This window comes from Thermobia domestica, chromosome 6 (genome assembly GCF_964235325.1).
Source record: "Thermobia domestica chromosome 6, izTheDome1.hap1.1, whole genome shotgun sequence".
NCBI lineage: Eukaryota > Metazoa > Arthropoda > Insecta > Zygentoma > Lepismatidae > Thermobia > Thermobia domestica.
The window spans coordinates 10,022,039-10,045,400 of record NC_137459.1 but is presented as its reverse complement, the minus strand read 5'-3'; the positions used below and the strand labels follow the sequence as shown (position 1 = coordinate 10,045,400).

Genomic DNA, 23,362 nt, shown 5'->3' with positions numbered 1-23,362 from the left:
AACTAGCCTATAGTTTATTCCCTTGTCACAATAATTTGTTGCTAGAAGTTCGTTTCAGGAGTTAGACATTTCAAAATGGTATGAAAGGTCGTGTTTGAGAAACATTTGTATTTGTTATTACTTTTAAAAAAGTTTCTCATCCGATCTTAACATAACACATTTCTTAATCAATATTAATACAATTGATTAAAGCATCATCAATGGTATATAATACAATCGCCAAAGTGAAAAAAAATAATTGTTATGAAGGTAACACTTCTAGAAAACTAAGGGACAAGTTTGAAAATGTTAAAACTTTGGCTATAAAAGCCTTCCCAACTTTATAACATTGCTTATTTAGAATAATTATAACAAGAAAATCAAATAATCAGCTTCTATTATATGAATACTAATAACTAAATAATAATTTTAATCATTGAAGATCTGAAAAAGCTACATACATTTTTTTTTTTTTTACATGTGGATTTCAGAAACATGATATATTCTAATGTACCACGTGTTTCTGTATGGAAACAACGCCAATGTACTCCTGTTTGTAAACATCACCACATGGATTTACGTTGGAGTACTACACGCCACGAGTGATATTACTACGAGCAGCAGACGACGGACCATTGGCACCTCCTACCTAAGCGCATGACCACAGGAGAGCAGCAGCGCCACCGCCGCTGTGGACGCCTATAAATTGGATAGCAACCAGCGGACCAGTACCAGTTCTCTGGTGTCCCTCCTAGTGCTTGCTTCGGAGCATTAGGATAACCTAATCCCAAAGCCTCTAATCTGCCACGTAACTCTTGGTTATTCCTTTCCTCCTGGCTTAGCCTGCTTCGGGACTCTGTTGATAATCCTATCCACAGTTGCTTGGCCTGCTTCGGGGCTCGGTGACTTCTACCCCGCTCACTGCTTGCTTCGGAGATTTGGAGTTCCCTACGCCACTCTGTTTAGCCTGCTTCGGGGCTCTATGGAGATCCTGTCCACAACCTTACGTCAAGGACTACCTAATTTCTACCTGAAAAATTAGAGAAAAGAATTTTGTAGTGTCTTCTGTAAATACTGTTATTATAGATTTTTTTTAAAAAAATAAATAAATCGGTAGTGTGAGTCGATTCCGAATCTTGATTTTATTAACTTAACTCTACCTGCCAAGAAGTTTTAAAATATTTTAAGTTTTATGTGATAATTTGAGAAAAAATACCAATTGTATTTGCACATAATTTTTAAACAATAAGTGAATTTACTAGCAATAACATATCTAAGTTCCTATAGTTATCCTAAAGCCAACATACAATTTAAATGAATAATTTACTTGAGGAAAGTTGAATGGCATCCACGTTTAAAATGTGTTCTTAACTTAGTTTACTTCATTTACGTGGAACGTAAAATCTCTGGAAAATCTTGTGTTCTAGCTGATACAGTAGTTCCCTAAATGTCGAGTTGAGAGATAAATCGGCAATTCATCGGCAAGCATCGGCATCGATAAATCGGCAAAAAATGTATAGGGTGCGAATTATCGTTGGGTGGGGATTTTACCCCTTCTCTCCACTTTAATTATACGAGGTTTAAATATATTGTCAAAACCCACTCGTGTTTGTCCTTTCACGTAATTTCGATCTGATAGCTATATTACGAAACGAAAGACATGCACAATTCACTTTTGGTTTCTTCTAGCTTTATACTCACAGCTATCACGATATACGCATTGCTTTCTCCTGTTTTCACGGTCGCCCATTTTAACTATAGTCTTCATTCCCGTCCGTCCTCATACCCGTCAGTTCGTCGTCGTCCATGAATTTGGATGACGAGTTATACTAACTACTCGTATGTATAACGAAGTCGTGTATAGATTTGCAAACATCTTACACTGTACGCATATACAATGTAAAATACTTTCAAAAATGTATTCAAATATATTCGGAAAGGTTAGAATCGTGTGCAGCCCTCACCGGTCCACTTAGTTGTAGTGCGACATCTTCAAATTTGAATTTTAGGTAGCTCAGAATTTTGTCAAATATTTGTCCAACCAAGGAAAGAATTTGTACCATTCAAATAAACGAGGGAGGGCCATTTCAAAATTTGGCCACTTCGATCACTTGTAGTGTGACATCTTCAAATTCGAATTTTGATTAGCTCACAATTTTGTCAAATTTTGTCCATTTTGTGCAATCAAGGAGAAATTTTGTACCGTTCAAATAAATGAGGAAAAGAAATTTCAAAATTTGGTCACTTCGATCACCTGTAGTGTGACTTCTTCAAATTTGAATTTCAACTAGCTCAGAATTTTGTCCAACTTTTGTCCATGTTTGTCCAACCAAGAAAAAAATTTCCATTCAAATTAACAAAGGAGAGTAATTTCAAAATTTTGGTCACTTCTGTTGCATGTAGTGTGGCATCTTTAAATTCGAATTCTAACTAGCTTAGAATCTTCCCCATTTTTGTAGGTTTTTGTACTACCAAAGTAGTTAAAAATCGAATTCGAAGATGTCACACTACAAGTGATCGAAGTGGTCCAAATTTTGAAATGGCTCTCCTTTGTTATTTTCAATGGTACACTTTTTTCTTGGGTGGAAAAAATTTGTACAAAATTCTGAGCTAGTTAAATTTCAAATTTGAAGATGTCGCACTACAACTAAATAGACCTAGCCATCACTGTAAAACAAATTGTAGGAGAACTTATTCGAAATATGACTGTTTGACAGTCAACACGCAGGTGACGGTGATCGTCTTCCTATTATAACCTGATGCTTTTGTGGTTCTAAGTCGAGAAGGTAATCACTCTACAATTGCGCCACCCTTTATGACTGACGATACTGCTTCAGTTGGGTGATGAATATTCAGTACAGCCATGCCGTTATTTCCGTTTTTTCAGCCCAAACTTTTCTGAATCTTAATTGAAGTATCTGGCCAATTCGCTCATGATGCTGAATCAGCCTAGAAAATATGTGTTCATCCGAACAAAAATCAAAACTGAGCAAACACATGCTGGGATCTTCTTATCACAGTTCTTGTTAATAATAAGAAAGAATAATGTTTATTTCGCATTCACCTATCATCATTCCCTTTAAGCTTTACATACATCTGCGAAAAATGGAAATAAAAATAATATCCTATTTACAAGTTACAAACTGTAAGAGAAACATATTTTGTAAAAATCATGGTATACTTGAATGCAGATTTGTCAATGTTATCCTTATCTGTATACAACCTGGTACTACCAAGTTGCTATAGTGAGTTGCATACATCACAGGAGTTATATAATTTGTTATCATAGGAATAAGGAGGGAAAGCTAACAAAAGTAAACGAACATTTGGAATGGAAGATCTACAAGGTCATGTAGTCACTGACCATCAAATAATCCTTCGAAGCTGGAAGAGATGTATTAAAGGATCTGTATGATTAGAAGAACCATCGCAATTATATTGCGATTGAAACAGAGAAAGAGGTGGATGGTGAAAAAAAAAAAAAAAAAACATCCAGTATAATGAAAAATATTCAAGTCCTAAAGGACATACGAAGAAAGAAGGTCGTTGGAGATGGCGATGCACCAGCAGATTATGAGATAATGTAATGAAAGTACTTACTTCACTTATTAAAAAGATATACCTAAGCAGAGAATGGCCAAAGGATTTTCTTGTTGTTACAATAATTTCATTGCTCAAGAAAAAGCAAACAAAGAATTGCAGCGGTCACAGAACAATTAGCCTTATTTCTCACACTGGAAATATTATATTGGTCGCATACTGAACAGGTCGCATACTGAAAGTAAGATAGAAGATATATTGGAGGAAGACCAATTTGGATTCCGGAAAGGAAAAGACACCAGTGATGCTATTGGGTTGATGAGAATTATATCAGAACGAGTTCTTAAGTAAGGAGTAGTGTTAGAAGGAGTTGTGTTAGTGGTTCATTGACTGACATAAAGCTTTCTACCGGGTCAATTGAACCAAACTTCTAAAAATACTTAAATCGGGGTCAGCTGGAGAGACCGACGACTTATTCGCATCCTATACGTAGGACAACGAGTAAAGTTGCGCTTGAATGAAGGAGAAACCAGTAGTTTGGAGATTGGAAGAGAAGTCAGATAAGGATGTAGATGTAGCTCCAATTTACAATGAATTCAACATTTACAATGAATGTTTAATGAAGGAAGCATTAATAGGAAATGGAAATTTCAAGATTGGAGAAAGAAATCATTACCAATGTCAGGTATGCAGATGATATAGTTATTATATCTAGAACTGAAGAACTACAGAATATAATGGACAAAATAGTTGACACTGGAAAACAATATGGAATGGAAATCAATGTCGAAAAATCGAAAGTCATGAGAATACCACATGGAAATGCACTCTTACGTGTCAGAGTAGTACAAAAACAGAACTTGAAGATGTAAATCATTTCAAATATATGGGAAGTGTTTTGAAGAGAGACGCTTAATGCTGAAAATAGATTAGGTCAAGGATTACCGTAGCCAAAGATGCATTCAACAAGAAAGACCACTCGTAACTATAAGGCTTAATATTGGACTAAGAAAGAAGCTGGTTAGGTGCTATATATGGAGTATTGGGCTGTACGCTTCAGGGACTTTGAGAGAACTTAATGCTGAAAATAGATTAGGTCAAGGATTACCGTAGCCAAAGACGCATTCAACAAGAAAGACCACTGTGCTATATGTGGAGTATTGGGCTGCACGCTTCAGGGACTTTGAGAGAACTTTGAAATGTGGTGTTGGAGGAAGATGGATAAGATAAAATGGAAGGACCGAAAAACAAACACAAGTGTTTTAAAGCTGGTAAGATAGAAGAGGACGCTTTTAGGCAGCATCCTTCATAGGGAGACGAATTGGACTGGAGACATGTTGCAAGAAAAAAAAAAGTACTCTTCATACCATCATAGACGGAAAGATGGAAGGAAGACGAGGAATGGGAGGAACGTAACTAACTGATGATTTTAAAAGTAGGAGAAAGTATTTAGAGTTAAAAGAGAAAACAGAAGGCCGAGAAGTATGAAAGGCACATTTCCTGCCAAAAATCTAAGAAGAAGAAAAAATATCAATCCTAGGACCTGCCAACTTAATAACAATGATACATAAATGGTATAACTTTTGGTGTCATAAGAGTTTACTCTGAGGCATGTCATCCTCTTGAACTAAAAGTGGTAAATGTCTTATCCGTGGAAAATATTATAAGGAATTTGAGTTATTCGAATTTTTGAGTTGTATCTCATTGACTATATTCTATACCGATGATTGCCAAATTATCGATCGCGAGCTACTAGTAGCTCACGGGGACATTCTAGATAGATCGCGTTAACGCTCTGGTTGGTTAACCTTAATTCCTCCACTGAGGTGATGCTAACGGCAGGGGGTGCTGACGACAACAACTGCTTGTTTCTCCCGCGCAACTGCCGTTGTCAGCCTCATCTCACAGTTGATTGGGTACGCGTGGGGTTATGGGTGTTTCTCACGTCATCTCACGTTTTTCATGGTTCATCTCACGTTTTTCATGGGTATATTAGATATTTGATAACTTGGATATTTTGATTGGATATTTACTAGAAATGTAAGTTTAAAGGCAATTAACAAATGTAAGATTAAAAAAAAATGGTACTTCTTTTGGTTGGTAGCTTACAGTAGGATTTAAAAACGGTATGGAAGCTCAGAAGCTTCATAAGTTTGGCGACCACTGTTCTATACTGCCATCTTGCTCTATACTGTGTCGTATGCTCTATACTGACTATACTCTATGCTGTGTCGTATGCTCTATACTGACTATACTTTATACTGTGTCGTATGCTCTATACTGACTATACTCTATACCAGCGTTTCCCGACCTTTTTCAAGTTGCGGCACACTACGGGTGTAACTTGAATTCTCGCGGCACACTCATAAATATTATTATTTGTAAGTACAAAATACCGTTTTCCGTCTTTTTAAAAGTTATTATTGATCTCGATCACTGGTTTTCCCCGTGGTAAATCATTATCTTATTTCTCGTTCTAATTTTAAAATAGAAAACAATTGCAATGAAACATTGTACTCAGGTTTTTAAAAATACACTTTCTTTTTCGAAAACTGTATCCAACCTTTCACTAAGAAGGAAGATATCACTAAATAACGAACGAAAAAACAAATTTCTTGTACTTTTAAAACAAATGTAGGTAATTTGTATGCATGTTTGGAATGTTTGCTATGTCGAAAGGATTAAATGATATTTTAAAATTTCAAGTTACGAAATATCTGCAACAATAAAGAAGCAATAATGGTCATAACAATGATAACAAATACTTTTTTCAGCATTAAAAATGTACAGAAAAGTAACAAGGTATGAAACTTAAAATTGTAGATTCATAATAGAGGTTCATTGTAATGTGAAATACAATTATGCATTTTCCCCCATGTTTTGCAATTTGATACCTATAGAATTAACAATTTTCTTTCCATTTCCTCGCGGCACACCAGCGGCCCATTCACGGCACACCGGTTGGGAAACGCTGCTCTATACTGTGTCGTATGCTCTATACTGACTATACTCTATGCTGTGTCGTATGCTCTATACTGACTATACTCTATACTGTGTCGTATGCTCTATACTGACTATACTCTATACTATGTCGTATGCTCTATACTGACTATACTCTATACTGTGCCATATGCTCTATACTGACTATACTCTATACTATGTCGTATGCTCTATACTGACTATACTCTATACTGTGTCATAATGAAGCGCTCAATGAGAGCATATTATATTGCAAGTAATTGTCACACAATATCAATTTTTACATTTAGAAGTTAAATATCTTTTTCCATTTTCTCGAATACTTTGCATCAAGATCTATCCATTGACGTTTGCTCACATTTGATGTTTATATATATATATATATATATATATATATATATATATATATATATATATATATATATATATATATATATATATATATATATATATATATATATATAAATACCAATAATATTGTTGAAAGCACATTGCTTGAAACTTCAACAATAAGTAGTTTCCGAATTTCCTATTTATGCACACAAAAACAAGTTCGGAACTTAAATATGCAGATCTTTAATTCAAGAATAAATATTAGCAAATATCTTTAATATACTTTGTATTTCTTACAATACAATAAAATTGTATGTTTCGTTGACTGAATTATGGATTTATTGGTAAATTTCCCAACTCGAAGCAGGCCGATGCTAAAGAAATCGCGTGTCAAAAAGAAACTTAGCATTTCCCCCAAATGAAGTCATGGAACTTGAAATCGTAAAACAGCGGAAAAATATATATTTAAAAAAAAAATGGATCTTTGTCTGCAATACACGAGAAACTGTTTTATGCAACTGTTAAGACATTCTACGACTCTTGGATGATTTCTTAATAACAGAGGAGCTTTGGAGAAAGGTTATAAGGCGGAAGAAATGATGGTTCCAGTGTTTCACCACTCGTATAGAGTCCAACCGAGCCAAAGTGCTTCGTGCAGAGATTTTCTTCCTCAATCTCCCCTTGTTTTTCCAGGAAGTCGCCATTGATTTTTGGGGTGGGAGTCTCTCTTTGCTGAACCACTTGATGTCAAGAGTTTTCTAGTTCCCGTGATCCTAACGCGAAAAACAGCCGTCTCAGCACAAGGTACGTGAAGATTTTATGATTGTATACGTGAATCATTTCTTTCTTTCTCCATCCAAGCACTTGTAAAACCACCCCGAAACTTCTACAAAATTTTCATTTGAATTATGACAATAAAATGTCAGCAAGTAACTCTGCAACGAAGAGTAAGGGAGTGACGTTATATATTACATGTTGCCGTTGTCACTTGGTCATTAAAATTAATGGCGTAGAATTTTAATGACTATTTCTTCAGCTTCTGAGTTCCTTTTATCTCACTGCTAATATTCCCACAACGAAACTTACAAAGTGTTAGATAAGAAAGGGAAGATGAAATTGTTACTTTGAAGAAAGAAAAAAAAGCGTAAGAACTTATTTGGATAACTACTTTAGTAGGGTTAACCACATTGAGAATCTTTAGCAGTCATTCAATTACGTGCATTTCATGCGTGCTAACAAATTCACTAGTGTCTCTATTTCATCTTTTTCAAGTACAGTTTTATTGAAAATTCAGTCTATCTGTTTCTTTTTAAGAAGCTCTGTATTTTTGGCTGAAAAGGTCTAACATATTTCAATCAAAATTTTTCTTCAAATTACAGACAGTTAAAAATTGCATACAGTGTAGGAAAAAATTGTCAGTTAATTCAGTATGATGTTCTTATTCCGTAGAAAATACGAAACCTCGATTTAGGGACAGTTCAAAAATTTTGTGGCCCCTATCGAAAATCCAGTCTATTTCATTCAATCATTTTTTTTTGTAGGCCTTATATCTAGGAAACTATATATAGCCCTACTGTAGCCAAACCCAAACTATCACTTACGTGAGTATGATGTGTTTATTTTACATATACATATAAAATACAAAAACTCGATTTAGTTTGGGTCTCTATTAAATTACAAATTTTGCCTACAAGAAAATTACAAATTTTGTGGTCTCTATTAAAAATCCAGTATATTTCATTGAATCAAAAATTTTCTTGTAGGCCTTGTATCTAGAAAACTACACATGCTTTATCCAAGCTATCACTGTCAGCATGATGTGCTTGTTCTTTAGAAAATACGAAAACTCGATTTAGGAGCCGTTCAAAAAAAAAAAATTGTGGCCCCTGATCCAAAAAAGCTAATTATTTGCCAAGATTGCAATCATTTTATTCATTTTTTTTTTTATAATTCCTAAAATTCTTGGCCAAGATCTCAATATTTTGATTTATTTCTTTGAATCATTCGTAAAATTCTTGTTACTGTATAGTTATATTGCTTAGTCGTCTGCGAATAAATCGCATTAAGGAAGAATTTAACAAGCTTAGAAGACTTCTCGGTTTCCAATATTATATATAATATTTCTATTCCAGACCGGACCAAAACTTGTTATAAACCGGTACTAATTGAGCTTGAATATGGGTTGCAGTTTACTGAAAACGTGTATTCACTGATCATCATATATATATATATATATATATATTATATATTATATAAGTTGGTTGTTAATACCTTGATAATACTGGTGTATTTATGGGCGTTGGATACAATACAAAATTGATAATTTTAGATCAATGGCTCCTTTGATTTATTCGAAATCTAACAATGGGTGTTTCTAGAATTTTGTTCAGACTTCATAAGTTCCTATAAAGTTTCTTAAATCACTTCTATGGGAATATTTGGAAGGTATAGTTTTCTCTTAGAGCTCAGTTTTTGAATATTATTTTATTGAATACGACTCATGCGACGTTTTAATATGTGTTATAAATTAATGCTTTATTAAAAGCCCTAAAGTATCACGTAACTCATTTTTTAGGGAAAATACAGAAAATGTATTTTACTTTTCAGGATAGGATTTTATTTGGAGAAGTTTCCTTATAATTTTGTTTGTATTTTACACAAAAAAGTGTTATTAATAACTGCAGAGCAACATTATTTAGCTAAACGGAGCAGAAAAACTTAGTACGGTGGCCCATACCTTTTCATGAATGTAAGAATGATATGACTATAGTTAAAAAAAATAAAGATCATAGGAAACAAATTAAAAGATAGTTGTTGTCAATTAAATAATTACTAGAAATAACTAATCCTAAAATTAAATCAATATTTTCTTTCGAACTCCGTCGTGGCTAAGTGGTTAGCCTTTGTTGTGGGAGACCATGGTACGATTTCAGGTAGAAGCTCGCGTGATTCAGATCCCAGCTTAACCCTTTTCCGGGCCGTTTTTTTTTTTTTTTTTTTAATATGATGCTGTGTTATGCCTATTAAAATAAGATCTCCACAAGGTGAATATGAATAATTATGTTATTGGATTCCATTTGTTCTATGTATTTCCCATAGATTATGGGGTGGGAAGTATTCTTCCCACGAGCCTAATTTAAAGCGGGGTTTTTTCCCACAGTAGAAGAATGAAGATTTTTTATTTATTATTTCGTAATATTTTCTGGCTGTAATGCATTTATTTTACTTGTAATTTAGCAAGATTGTTACAAAAACAAATTACATTGGATTGAAATGTCTCTAGCAATTGTAAGTAGAAAATAAACAATAATGGTTAGGTTAGGTAGGTTAGGTTAGGTTAGGGAGGGGCGGTCAAATACCTCAAATTGCATAACATTAGGGATATTTCATTTTCCAGGGGAGGGCAAATGTCCCCTCTTGCCCTCCCCTCCCGATGCTAATGGGTATGGATCGAATTGTATGGAAACAGAAATCAATAAAAAGTGCTCACTATTTACACGCCAGATGGTGCGCACTAACGTGCGTGCTAATCACGTCAGCAGAAGCAGGCATTTGTTCTCCAAAATAGTCATTTTCGACCTGCCTTACTGCACGATAACCAAGTGGGAAATGTTATTCCCACCAACCTAAATAATGCACTTTTGACACTATGATTTCGGGAAGATATCTTCCCACGGCCCGGAAAAAGGTTAAACTGTAAATCCACGCCTTATCTAGCCTAGCTGCTGAAAGGGATGTTTAATCGAAATTCAAATCAAATCGAAATCAAAAATTTTATTTCAACGCCTGACGCTTGTATATTTAGTCTTGATATAATTCTTATAAAAGTTATAACCAAAGTGGAAACATATTCTAAAGTTTTTAGTTACTTTTAAAAAGTTTATTTGCAACTTAATGCTTTTAAGCTTTAATAAATTGTTTGCAACCCATTTAGTAGTATATCGCCTTCTACTAAGGACTAGAAATTTAATAAATAAAGATATCACTTTCTCGTCCCTGGAAACTCTAAATTCTCCCTGGGGAATAAATATTACATATCAGAAGTTAAGGATGGTAAAATTGAGGGAGGTATACAAATTTAGAGACGAATCTGAGACGGACTCTTATAAACAGAGACGAGACCGGGACTCAATAGATCGAAACTTACCCGGGACAAGACCAAGACTGAGAAAGAAGGTAATACTTTGAGACGATACCCTGACGAGACCAAGCCAGTATCGAAACAGAAATTACTGAGATAATATTTGAGATAGTAGAGCAAATGCCCTTGGATGTTTGTATGTACGAAAAGAAAAGAGCCGAATGCCACCACTGATCCTTGATATCTAGCTGTGTCGGAAATAATTTAAATAGCACATAATTTTGAGTTCAGATTCCATATAATTTATTCTCTTTCCAGCCATTTAAATGATTCAAACACTTTGTTTCTAAAATGTTCCGAAACTTAGCTTAGAAATTCTCATAGGAAAAGACATGTTTAAAAATTTCTTGTTGTTTAATTGCAACCGCTCTTGTAAATAATACCAACTTTTTCTAAACATCATAATTTTGAAAGAGAATTGGATCAGAAATTTGAGACTATGATAGAGCAATATCACGAAAAGACAAGAAACATTAGATTAAACCAGAGAATTGGTTAAAACTATCAAACTGTAAAGTAATATAAATTGAATTGGAATGTAGCGTCCATATTGGCGCCAAGGCTAGAAGAGACGTGGACCCTATTGTTTAAGATGGAATCCAAACAACCGTAATGTGATATTTTGTTAATGCTCTCTCACCGGAAATCGAAAACGAGACCCTCAAACAAAGGCTCTAGCAGCCAAATGTCCTTTGCGATAGTATGGACAAGTTATACAAAATCTATTTCTTCAAGTAGAATCTGAAAGGAAAAGAAATGAAATCTTTAAGTTTACGTCCCACGTTTATCCCGGTAAGGCTAAAAGAGACGGTGATAATGAGAGATGAGTGAAATGGTGGAATGAAGAAAGTGGGAGGAAACGAGATAACCCCAAGAAAACCCACGAGCACGGTGTTTGTTCACCACAAAGTCCACACTACACGTGCTGGAATCGAACCTGGGACCCCAAGCACCGGAGGACCGCTCTACCATTGAGCCACCGCGCCCCGTCAAGTAGAATCTGAATGAAAATCATCCAAGCCTTGATAACACCAAATGGAGATTGAACCCGCGTACACATGCACACAAAGCATGACCGTTTTCAACTTAACTATGATGGAGTATTCTGCCTTTTCGCAGGTCCTGGGACTGATGAGTTTTATTTTATTTTTTTTTTTTTAACCTTCAGTTTCGGCCAGGAAATATTTCTTCATTTTTTTTCTCCATTTTTAGTTTCCTCAACTTAACTCCCAATATTTTCTTCTATTTTTCAAATCACCAATCACTTGTGTTCTTCTTCCTATTCCTCGCTTTACTTCCATTTTTCTTTCTATAGCGGTATGAAGAAGACACGCAAGATGTGTCCAATCCATTTGGCTTTTCTACGAAGGATGGTGGCTAGAAGCGTCCTCTTCTCTCCTATCCGTTTTAAAACATCTTCGTTTGTTACTCTTTCTGTCCATTTTATCTTGTCCATCTTCCTCCAGCACCACATTTCGAAGCTCCCTAAATATCTATTCTTTAACTTCCCTAATGTCCAAGTCTCTACACCATAAAATCCAATGTTTCATATCAAGCATTTGACCAATTTCTTCCTTAGTCCAATTTTAAGGCTTCTTGTTGAATAATTTTTTGGCTCTGGCAATTCTCGACTTGATCTCTTCGGTTCAGTACGCGTCTTTCGTCAAAATACTTCCCAGATACTTGAAATTACGGACGTCTTCAAGTTTTCTTTATTCTATTCTGACACGTAAGGACGCATTTCCTCGGGATACTCTGAAGTCAATAGTGAGCTAAAAATAACAGATGAAGGGTAAGGGGAAAAAACAATGAATGTCCATGTATGTGCTTTTTCGGGTGCTTTGCCCTATCTTTTGGCGACTCTTAGTACTATTTGACTGTGTATGCCATGCATGCGTAGATGTAGAAATGTCCATGTAAAATGGACAAGTGATTTAACTAACCCTATTCTTGTTACGCGGATTCAATATTAAAACGGCATTTTCTGCAAAATGCAGTTTTGTGACATTCCTTTTTTTTTTTCCATTACCCTTCAGATATAGGAAATATGTTGTAATTTGATACTACTTATGCATTTTTAATTTCACACATTTTTTCGTGGCTTTCGAGACGAGACTGAGACGAAATCGAGACAACAATCTATACCGTGATCGAGATATATATTAAGATGTCTTGTGTCAAAAAGACAAGGTCGAGATTGTATTAAGTCTCATGTCGTCTCGTCTCGAAACCATCCCTACCAGAAACTTGTAGATTCAGCAGTTTTCATAAACAATTCTTATGTGTTAGCATCTTCGTCTATGAAATGAGATGGCAATAGTGACCCCTAAATTGAATACACCTAGAAAAAAACCGTTCCCCGGACAGCGACATATAGTACAAATATACGGTATCCTCTTGTTTGCGGGCCGCGATGGCTCAGTGGTAGAGCGTTCACCTCTGGTGCTTAGGGTCCCGGGTTCTATCCCAGCCCTCGCCAAGTGAACTTTGTGGTGGACAAACACTGTGTGCGTGGGTTTTCTCGGGGTTCTCCCGTTTCCTCCCACTTTATTCATTTCATTCATCACTCATCATCACCGTCTCCTTTAGCCTTACCGGCATAAGCGTGGGACGTAAAACTCAAAGATTTCATTTCATTTCATTTTTCCTCTTGTTTACTACAGATATCAGTACGGAGAATACGTTATCTGTATGCTACATAGGCACTGCCCTTAGATATTACATCATGCCGTTGCAAGGATGTCTCTCATTTATGAGTTTTCCGTATATCACATGCATACACTTATGTTACCTTCGTCAGCTATATGTTATATACTTCCATTTGTATGCGAGATCCTCACCACCTATATTGTTTCATACGCAAAGTACGTAAAGATGGAACACTTATACGGAAACTATTATAAAACATGCGTTTTCAGTTATACGTCTGATGTACACTCATGTCCAAAATTTGTGTCGCATGTCTATAAATATGCTGTTGAATGAATATAATTTGATAACGAATTCGACGGTATTTCTTATAATGTTAGTATGTGTATAATCAGCAAAGATATGTATGTGGCAAATTTCATGGTAAAAGAGCAGCAAATAAGAGCAATAAAACGAAAATAAAACTTTCTTGTCCATTTAGCAACATTTTGTTTTGCTCATTCTAATTTTCGTATTTATAATTCTTTGCCTATGAAATTTACCACAAGTATACATTTCCCGATTACACACACAATATCAGTATTAAAAGTACTCTGCAAAATCATTATCACCTACATTTTTTTTTCTCAGTGTACTTTTGATCTTGTGATTTGTGTGAATTGCATTACCGCATCCAGCAGGAAAAATTCAATTCTTTTCTTCGAAAGATTTCTATACTGTATAATAAGTTTTCACAAACCATCCTTTACATTCAATATAATACAAATAATATAAAAAGTTTATGTGTCTGTGTCTCTGTGCGGCCTGGGGACCAGACTATTGGACCGAGAGTTACCAAAGTTTGGTTACGGGTACCATAGTCCAGGCCCCAGACTAAGACGAAGCATTTTTTTTTTTAAATTCGAACCAGGGGTTTCTCGGCGGGGCGTTTACCGCGGCATGTAAAAGTAGTAGAAAATGACCAATATTACTGTCAAATCTATAGTTTTCACGGTCACTGAGATCAATGGTGACACTTCCATTAGCGATGACTTTCAAATTCATCTACCATTGTATAAGGGAAGTGGGTCACTTGAGGGGGTTACCGAGACATGTAAAAATAATCCAAAATAACCGATATTAGTGTCAAATTCATAGTTTTCGAGGTCGTTGAGAGGAATAGTAATGCTCCCACAGGCGTTGACTTCCAAACACAGTCCTTATCGACTGGGGACCACAGGCTTTTTAGTTTCTTTTTTTTTTTAATTCGTGCCAATGGGGTCTCAGGGAGTGTTTACCGGGATATGTAAAAGTAGTAGAAACTTACAGATTTTTTTTTCTTTTCGTCGTTCAGTTTGTTTACATAGATATTTTATCTGACCCATGCGAAGAATGGGTATTTTAGCTAATATTTCACAAATAGAGTGGTGATAAACTTGAACTTTCATCGTACGCATTGCTTTCTTTTATTTTTCCTCTTGTTTCTATCAGATACAGTTGTTTTGACTGGAAATTGTTAGATTGAGAAATAAAGGAAAAAAATGAAATCTAGAATTGTATGCTTCAAGTTGCAAGGATCATCATACTTGCTTACACATTTATTTCGCCAGCCCAAATCTATAATGATTTTCCTGGTGTATTGCATTTTTGAGACTTTCTAAATACAAGCAAATTCAAAGGGGGTCTTAGAGCTCCAACTAATTATAAGTAGTACAATTCCTACAAAAAAAAAAAAGAATCACAGTGAATTTGAACTCACCCAAGCCCCTAAATTGGTTTCCTAACTTGATTTCTGTAGGACCTAAACTGTTTCCTAAATTGGTTGAGTAATATACATAATAACTAAAGGTAATAATTAAATAGTGCTGCGTAAAATTAAAAAAAAGATTAATTATTTTATTGAAAACCCTCACACCTCACGTGTTACTACCATTCTTGCCTTAAAAAGAACAGTTTCTGTGTATTATAGGTTTCAAAAAAGAGGTAAAAATTTCTTTGTTATTGCTTTTAAGAACGAAACAAATGAGCAAGATGAGTAGAAATGGTTAGCAATGTGAAAAATGATTTTATGGTCGGGTAGCTGGTTTAAAAGTTTTCATTTTTCGCTACATTTGTATATTTGAGGAAATATAGTCCATTCTCTGATGTTTTTATTTTTATTTTTTTAATAATTAGATCTATCACTGGAGTGTTGTTATTATCTAACACCCCACGCATGTCATTAATCCTGTTGTTTTTAGTAGCTGTTCTCGTGGTTAGTTGCCTCCTATTTTACCACTATAACAGGTTTGCACAGTACCACTCTATTCACATGAACTTCTATCGACATTGGCTAGTAACAATGTTATTCTTTTGTCACATTTTATTTTTCCAACATTCATTGATATAAATAGTGAATAGGATATTAATGATAGGCTCATGCATACGAGTAAGTGTTTCGCACAACTCCAAAGCATCAAGTGAGAACGAAATGCATATTTCCCCTCAGCTTGGTCTCCTGATTGAGGAAATACAACAATCCTCTAACCTTGTATTCACTGCAGGTCGTTTTAGGGAAAGTAGTCTCAATATAGTTTGCTCAATGGCGAGACTTGGAAACTGGACATTTTGAATGAAAAGTGGCTGATGAGTGTCCACTGTCTTGTGAAGTTGTTTCAGAAGGGAGAAGGAGAGTTGAATTCTTTTGTTCACAGAAATGATGGAATTCCTACAACAGTGAACGTCGTGGGCCGCAGTGGCTCAGTGGTAGAGAGTTCATCTCTGGTGTGTGGTATCTGTGGTTCGACCCCAGCTTGCACCAAATAAGTTTTTCGGTTAAAAACACCGTGCGTTTTTTTCTCGGGGTTCTTCTGTTTCCTCTCACTTCCTTCATTTCACTATTTCACTCAATTCTCACCCAAAACATGTCCAATAATCGGTATTAGAGTCGAATCCATAGCTTTTGGGACCTCTAAGTTCATTGTTGAATGTTTTGATGGCATTTGGGTCCAAGTTTAGACAAGACAAAACATAACAGCTGTTCCGGGAACAGACAGGTACAACGTAAAAGGCGTTGCTTTACAGTATGTATTTATTTATTTGACTTATGGAAAGGTGCAACATCGCAGGCGTTTTCTTCATCATTTATTTACTTCACTCTGTTTTTTTATTCAAATAAATTATATTACGTAAACCTTATCCTCTCCATGCAAAGAACGGATATTTCAGATAATATATATAAACATTAGTGTTTCATTTAAGCAGTATCGTATCCTAGTTTGCTACACAAAATCAAAGAAGTGTGATGCAAACTAAAAACTGAATTGCAAAATACGACTATGAACATAATTTATTGTCAAACTGACATATTTTTGAAATAGAGGCAGTGAGTACATCATTGCATTTATGACAGATTGGTTCTCTTTTGATCTTACATTCAGATGAAGCTCAGTGATGAACATCTCGAAAACCGGGCGTTTCCTTTCACGTCTCTGTTACGTTCTCATCAACAAAATCTACACCAAACTACAAATCATATTACTAGAGACTAGACTATAGTTGACAAGGTAGACCATATCCACTTCGAGACTTGCTTTCTGTCTGCAGAGAAGTCGCCTTAATAAGCTGTGGAGATTAAATACACAAGATTAAGTTTCAGCTACTGGACCACTAGGAAAAACACGAGACTTTTTTTTTCACGTTGCTTGGCTTTTGGCAATAGTGGAGCTTCCCTCCTGTCGTTGCTTTCACCCTCAATGATTTTCTAATCGTGATTATTCCCCTAAAGTCATGAATCAGAGTCTAAAGATGAAGAAAATATTATCTCTATATGAATCAGAAAGATGATAAATTATTTCAATTTACATTTTTAATGAAGTGAAAGAAAATGGTACTCCATAATAAAATAGATAAAGAGCCATATATTTTAGATGCAGCATTTGAGATGAGAGAAAAGTAGCAAGTAGAAATGTAGTTTATTAGTTGTATAACATGTTATCTGCTTTAGTATGCAATTTTAAAAATCAGCATAACCCTCTCAAAATGAGCATAAAAACGAATGATATATATGAATGAAAGTGACTGTGTTGGTGACTTAATAACTCTTGAACCACCTCACCGATCTCGATCAAATTTCCAACCTAGATGGGGTTCGAATCTGGATTTTTTTTAAAAATATCATTTCACTTTGACAGTACAACTTGGGGAAGGCGAGGGAAGAAGATATATAAGAAAAATGATCGAAAATGAGGGAAATCAGTGTCGAGTCCATAGTTTTCGAGATCACTGAGATGAACAGTAACACTTGCAATGTCTTTTAAATCCAAATTCAGCCCACAGTAATGTTACACTGGGGTTCCTGTATTGGAAGCCAAGTTTTGTAACGATAATGTTATTGTCTCGGGCGCTAAGTTTTGCAACGATAGAAAATTACTAATAATTAAAGGAAAATTTCTGCTCGGGCTGCCAAATAGAATTACTGCGTGATATTATGAATAAGCAGATCTTACGTATTTGGGCGACGAAGAATATGAAACGTATTGTTTTCGGAATTCGATTCCTTATCTCTAATTTGCATATTTAATCTGAACTAGAACGAATAATTAAGGCACTCACGGATGAGCCTAATATGCATCAGAAAAATGAATACCTGACCTTGTACTTGAAAAGTGAATGGTATTGATGAGTGGCAACTCATCTGCCTATTACACCAATAACATTAAAAAAAATGAATGAGAGTTTGGAGAATTGAAGTTGACTCCACGGGGCTCGAACTTCAGTTCTCCAAGGTAAAGATACAGTTTTGCTAAGATGGTTAGGAATTTAAAAAAATGATATATATATAACGAAAGATGACCTAATGTCTAATCGATCCTGTTTTCCCCATAACGGTGTCTCCAAGGCGCTAGGAAAACAGGTGCGTAGTTAATAGTTAAGTAATTTAAACATGCGGAGCAAAAATCTCACAAGCTGCAAAGCTGAAAGAAAGATTTTTCGCTAATGGCTTGTTCAGTTGGCTACACTGACTATCACCCTGTCACCGAAGTGTGTGGAGATAGCAAAAATAGTTAAAAAGCAACAAACAAGGAAAGTTTAATTTAAAGTTTTTTTTAAAAAAAATGAGTTAATTTAGATAAAAATTTCTGATGGTCAATGTAACCGTGCTTCAACTTTTTCTGTTCTTCTAGGTATGCTAATAACGGTTAAAGAAATAGGCATATCTTTGAAATGATAACCACATAACTGCTTTGGTTCTAACGTCAAATAGACTTTTAATAAATTTAACGAGAAATAAGGTGATATCTACAAAAATCAACAAGAAAGTTAATTTGGATTTACAAAAAAATGAATTAATTGACTTTACTGAAAATGAATCAGACTTTTGACTGTTTTGACCAAATAATATGATTTCTCTTAACACATTCTTCACTGTACAACGTAATATTCAAATTATTCAATCTTGACTGTAAAATTTAGCAACAATCTATTTCTACTCAACTAAACTGACAATATTCGATTCTTTATAATTACTATGACGTAGTTATACAAACAAAAATTTCTATTAAACTGGATATTAATTAGCAAAATGATTTATTGTTTTCCCCCTAGACATAAACGACTATTAAGTAATTCGCCCACAGTTACTACCTCTTTTTATTAATAAAAGAAATGGAAATAAGTTTAAGAATCAGATTGCGGAATGAAAGAATTAATGATTTAGGTTGCTTGCAAGACTTACTGGAGAAATAGTTTAGAAGCGATAGTATGCTTTTGAGAAAATTTAGTGCACTGTTTCTAATGAACTCTAATGAATTTTCAATATTAAAAGATCTGCATAAACAAAACATAGCTTTGTACACATACTATATCAGTTGGTAAATAATACAATTCACAATAAAAATCGTTACACAACACTAACTACACAAATATTTCATATTCAAGTACACTACACAGAAATATATATATATAGTACTACTATTATTATCATTTGGCCAATTGATCAAAATAATTATATTGTCGACGCTTTCTGATTTTCTCACTGATTCCTTATTTTGCGAATACACGTTTCTCCATAGCTATGGACCCTATCTGCGTTCGTTGCTCAAATAGGTACCTCCGAAGGGATTTACTCGAGTATCTTAAATTGTTTACCTTATTTATGAGACTCTAACGATATTACGAGATAAGAATATTTACACTTATTTGTCTGAAACTTACTCAACATAGCACGTCTTTGGAAGCTTTATATTGATTGTTTCTTTTAAGAATGAGTATAATAAAAGTTGACAAGTTACAATAAAATCATATTAAGCCTGTTTACCGCTCTGACACATATTTCCCTAACACAACCTATACAACTGTTAAAATTTGAAAAACTAGACTTTGACGCTAAATCATAGTTTACTCAAAACAGAAATTACATTACATTCACACATCTTAAACGCGATTTATGTTTAAAAGAGAAATAATTCATACTTGATATAAATAAATACTGGATTGCATAAAAATGATTATAATGACGGCTTCAAGGATCTAAATATTGACACATTACGATTACAAATAAATGCATGATTGAAGATCAAATCAATGTATACAAATTTCACTAGTAAAATAATAAAAAATTTTATGGTACTTATTCAAGAATGAAATTAACAGTTCCTATATCAGTGAATTAATTTTGGAAATGCACCCAAGGCATTAGGCTATTTGTTTATTTCTTTTAAAAAGAAAGAAAAAAATGCTCTAAATGTTTACGGACAGTTCCGTATGAATAAACAATGTCCCGAAGTTTCTAGAAAAAGGTGAGTATGGAGATCACGAATCACGGAAATATTGGCCATAGTCCTTCTTCAATAACGAAAATAACAGAATACTTTGTCCTACCTTAATAAGTCCTTCCGCTTATATTTCCACACTTCAGAAGAAAACTGCACTGTACTTAACTGACCGTCACAATGCTTCCTAATGTCCCTTCTCAGACCACGCTGTCCTCTGGATTCAACTCCCGGAGAAGAGGTCCACGTTTGTCTGAAGCGTCTGGGTCTTCGTGTGGCAAGGCATCTGTTCCAAGTATCGGGGATCGAACCCGTGTCTCCGTCCTTCATCTCCATGTTGTTGAAATGCAACGATGCGTCACTTATCAAATCCATCTGCACTTAAATTTCACTCGCACAGTTTATATATATATCCGCCATACATCGCACTACTTTTCCTGTCTTTGCACTTTATGCGGAAAATCAACGTATTTAGAATCACAGACTCAGTTCAAATCTGTCGATGTTTTAAATATTTGTATAAATAATCTTGTAACGACGAAGTTGCTGTGGATAACGCGTGGTTTAAGTAACTGGCTGCTAACGGGTGTTTAGCTAGCCATTTTTCTGAAATTTAAACACTTAAATATATATATATATATATATATATATGTATATGTATATATGAGTTGACGTACGCTTATGAATCGCGTGTTGGTGATGTTTTCACGATGAAGTGTCGACTTAGAGTAACCTCTCTTCCGTGTGGGCGTTCTCCCAGCTTTCTTTATTTTTTTTTAAAAAAATAGACGCTTCATTCTTCTCTTTGTGAATTTTGAATTTCGGATTCTGATTCGCCGCTTTAAGTTCGTGACACCATTTCCCAAAAATCGGTTGATAATTTGGCTTGGGTTTCTAGCGTCTCTTCTGGGCTAGTACGTGATGTTAAAGAGTTTCATAAGCACTTGTGAAGATTGTAGATAAAAAATTTTGGTTCCTGTGTGTCTGTGACGTGATATTTGCGATATCGAGGTACTTAGGTAGTGCGACAGTATGGCTGGAGTAACAATAGCAAATTCCATTACCGTTTACTGGCGAGGTAGAAAAATGGGTGGTCTATTAGTGCGGTTACCGTCTTATGTTTTTTTTTCTTTCTGAAAAGCATAGAAACTTCTTTACCTGGGACAAATGAAAGAGGTTCGCTTGCTGCTAAATGAAACAAAATAAAATTTTCCTTGACTTTTTAAAATAAATTGAATTTACATATAAAGATGTTTTAATTTGAATATAAGAACAATTAATTAAGTGTGTGAGCGTAATTGTCACAATACCCCCCTCCCAAGATGTAGCAAGTGCTGCAACAGAGTGAAGCACGGCTGCATCTAAGGAGAAGTAACATTTGATAAATATAAAAGTTCAAATTCTGACAGAAAGTACAAATACATGAAAGTCCTAACCCTAATCTATGTTGAAGAAGAAAATTTAAATATTCACAAAAAATCCGAACCCTAATGTTAAAATTTCGTGCACGCTGAGAGAGATAATCTCAATGTCATGTTTGAAGATTACTTCTGGCTACTGGATGCTCCGGGTGAGAATCTCTCATTCATGCGTTGGATCCATTCTTCCTTTCTCTCTTCTGAGCATTTCCACGTCTTGAGATTCTCCAGATGTTGTGGGACCAATTCTTTTCCTGTACTACAGTCAATAATGGCGAAGGTATTAGCTCCAACCTTCTTCTTCACATAATACGGACCCTGGTAAAGATCGAAAAACTTCCGCACGGTCTGGTCTGCAGCAGCACTTAACCTGTGCGCTTTCAGGAACACTAAGTCCCCAGGTGTTACCACCGGACCTTTAGTGGTGAGTTTTTCATTTCTTCGCCTTTTCAAGGTGATGTTCCTACGGGATGCATAGAACAGCTTGTCCTCCCAGGTCTCTCGTTCTTCCCTCGGAATACCAAAATGCTCCAAGATGGGATTTCTTCGCACTGCTCCTAGAAATAATTCCGCTGGAGTATAAGAGAGGGATTCTGTCACCGCATGATTTACGAGGATGACAATGCTTGGTAGATGTTCTGCCCAAGAAGTGTGATTTTTGGCACAGAATACTCTGAATAGTCGGTGAAGTTCAGCGTGTGTTCTCTCCACCAGGTTCGACTTCGGATGGTATGGAGGTGCGTACAAGACCTTGATGTTGTGTCTCTCCATTTCTTCCTTCCATCTTGAACAGGTAAATTGTGGTCCTTGGTCACTCAATATGGCATTTGGTACCCCAATGATGGGTAGAACGTAACGGCTGAGATACTTGAGGACTAGGTTAGCCGAACTGTTCCTCAAGGGAATGGCTACGAGATACCTCGTGCATCCATCCATCACGGTGAGGATATACTTTTCTCCCGTGGGTGTTCGTGTCATTGGTCCTACAAGATCGACATAGTAAATATCTCTGGGTCGCTCTGCGTGGTAAGAGGTTACTGTTCGCTGAGGGGGATGTCTGTCCACTTTGGATCGAGCACACACTTCACAATCGGCTATCCATTTCTTCAAGTCTCGCCTCATTCCTTTCCAGAAGTAAGATTGGCTCAGGGCCTTCCACGACTTGTAAAAGCCAAAGTGTCCGCCGTTGTCATGGATGTCTTGGAGTGCCTTGTCTTGAAGTGTCTTCGGAAGACAGATTGTCAGCATCTCTGGAGCATGAAAGTTCTTGAGGCATAGAACTTGGTCAGCTAAGCAATAGCTTTGACTCCAATTCCGATTCCTGGTGCTCCCATCCGTAGTATCGCCTTTTATTAGGAAGTCAATTATATCCTGCCACTGAGGATCCTCTCTCTGCTGTCTCGCAAGCTCTTCTTTGGTGACTGCAAGTACCAAGGTCTGCTGCTTCACAGTATTCACGCTGAAAGTGTTTGCAGGGCCTTCCTCGTAATAGCGTGACAAGGAGTCTGCAACTGTGTTATCCTTGCCTTTGCAGTACTCTACATCAAAAGCGTAATCCTGCAGCTGTACACTCCAGCGGGTCAACCTACTGT

At 35.6% G+C, this 23,362-nt stretch overlaps 1 long non-coding RNA gene across 1 annotated transcript; it reads right to left on the bottom strand.

Moving 5' to 3' along the window:
- Positions 1-532: 532 nt before the first annotated feature.
- LOC145687844 (uncharacterized) lies at positions 533-21,474 on the bottom strand. Its single transcript, XR_014131796.1, has 2 exons — positions 20,462-21,474; positions 533-1,009 (listed from the first exon to the last, which is right to left on the bottom strand). It is a non-coding gene; the product is annotated as an uncharacterized LOC145687844 (long non-coding RNA).
- Positions 21,475-23,362: the final 1,888 nt, after the last annotated feature.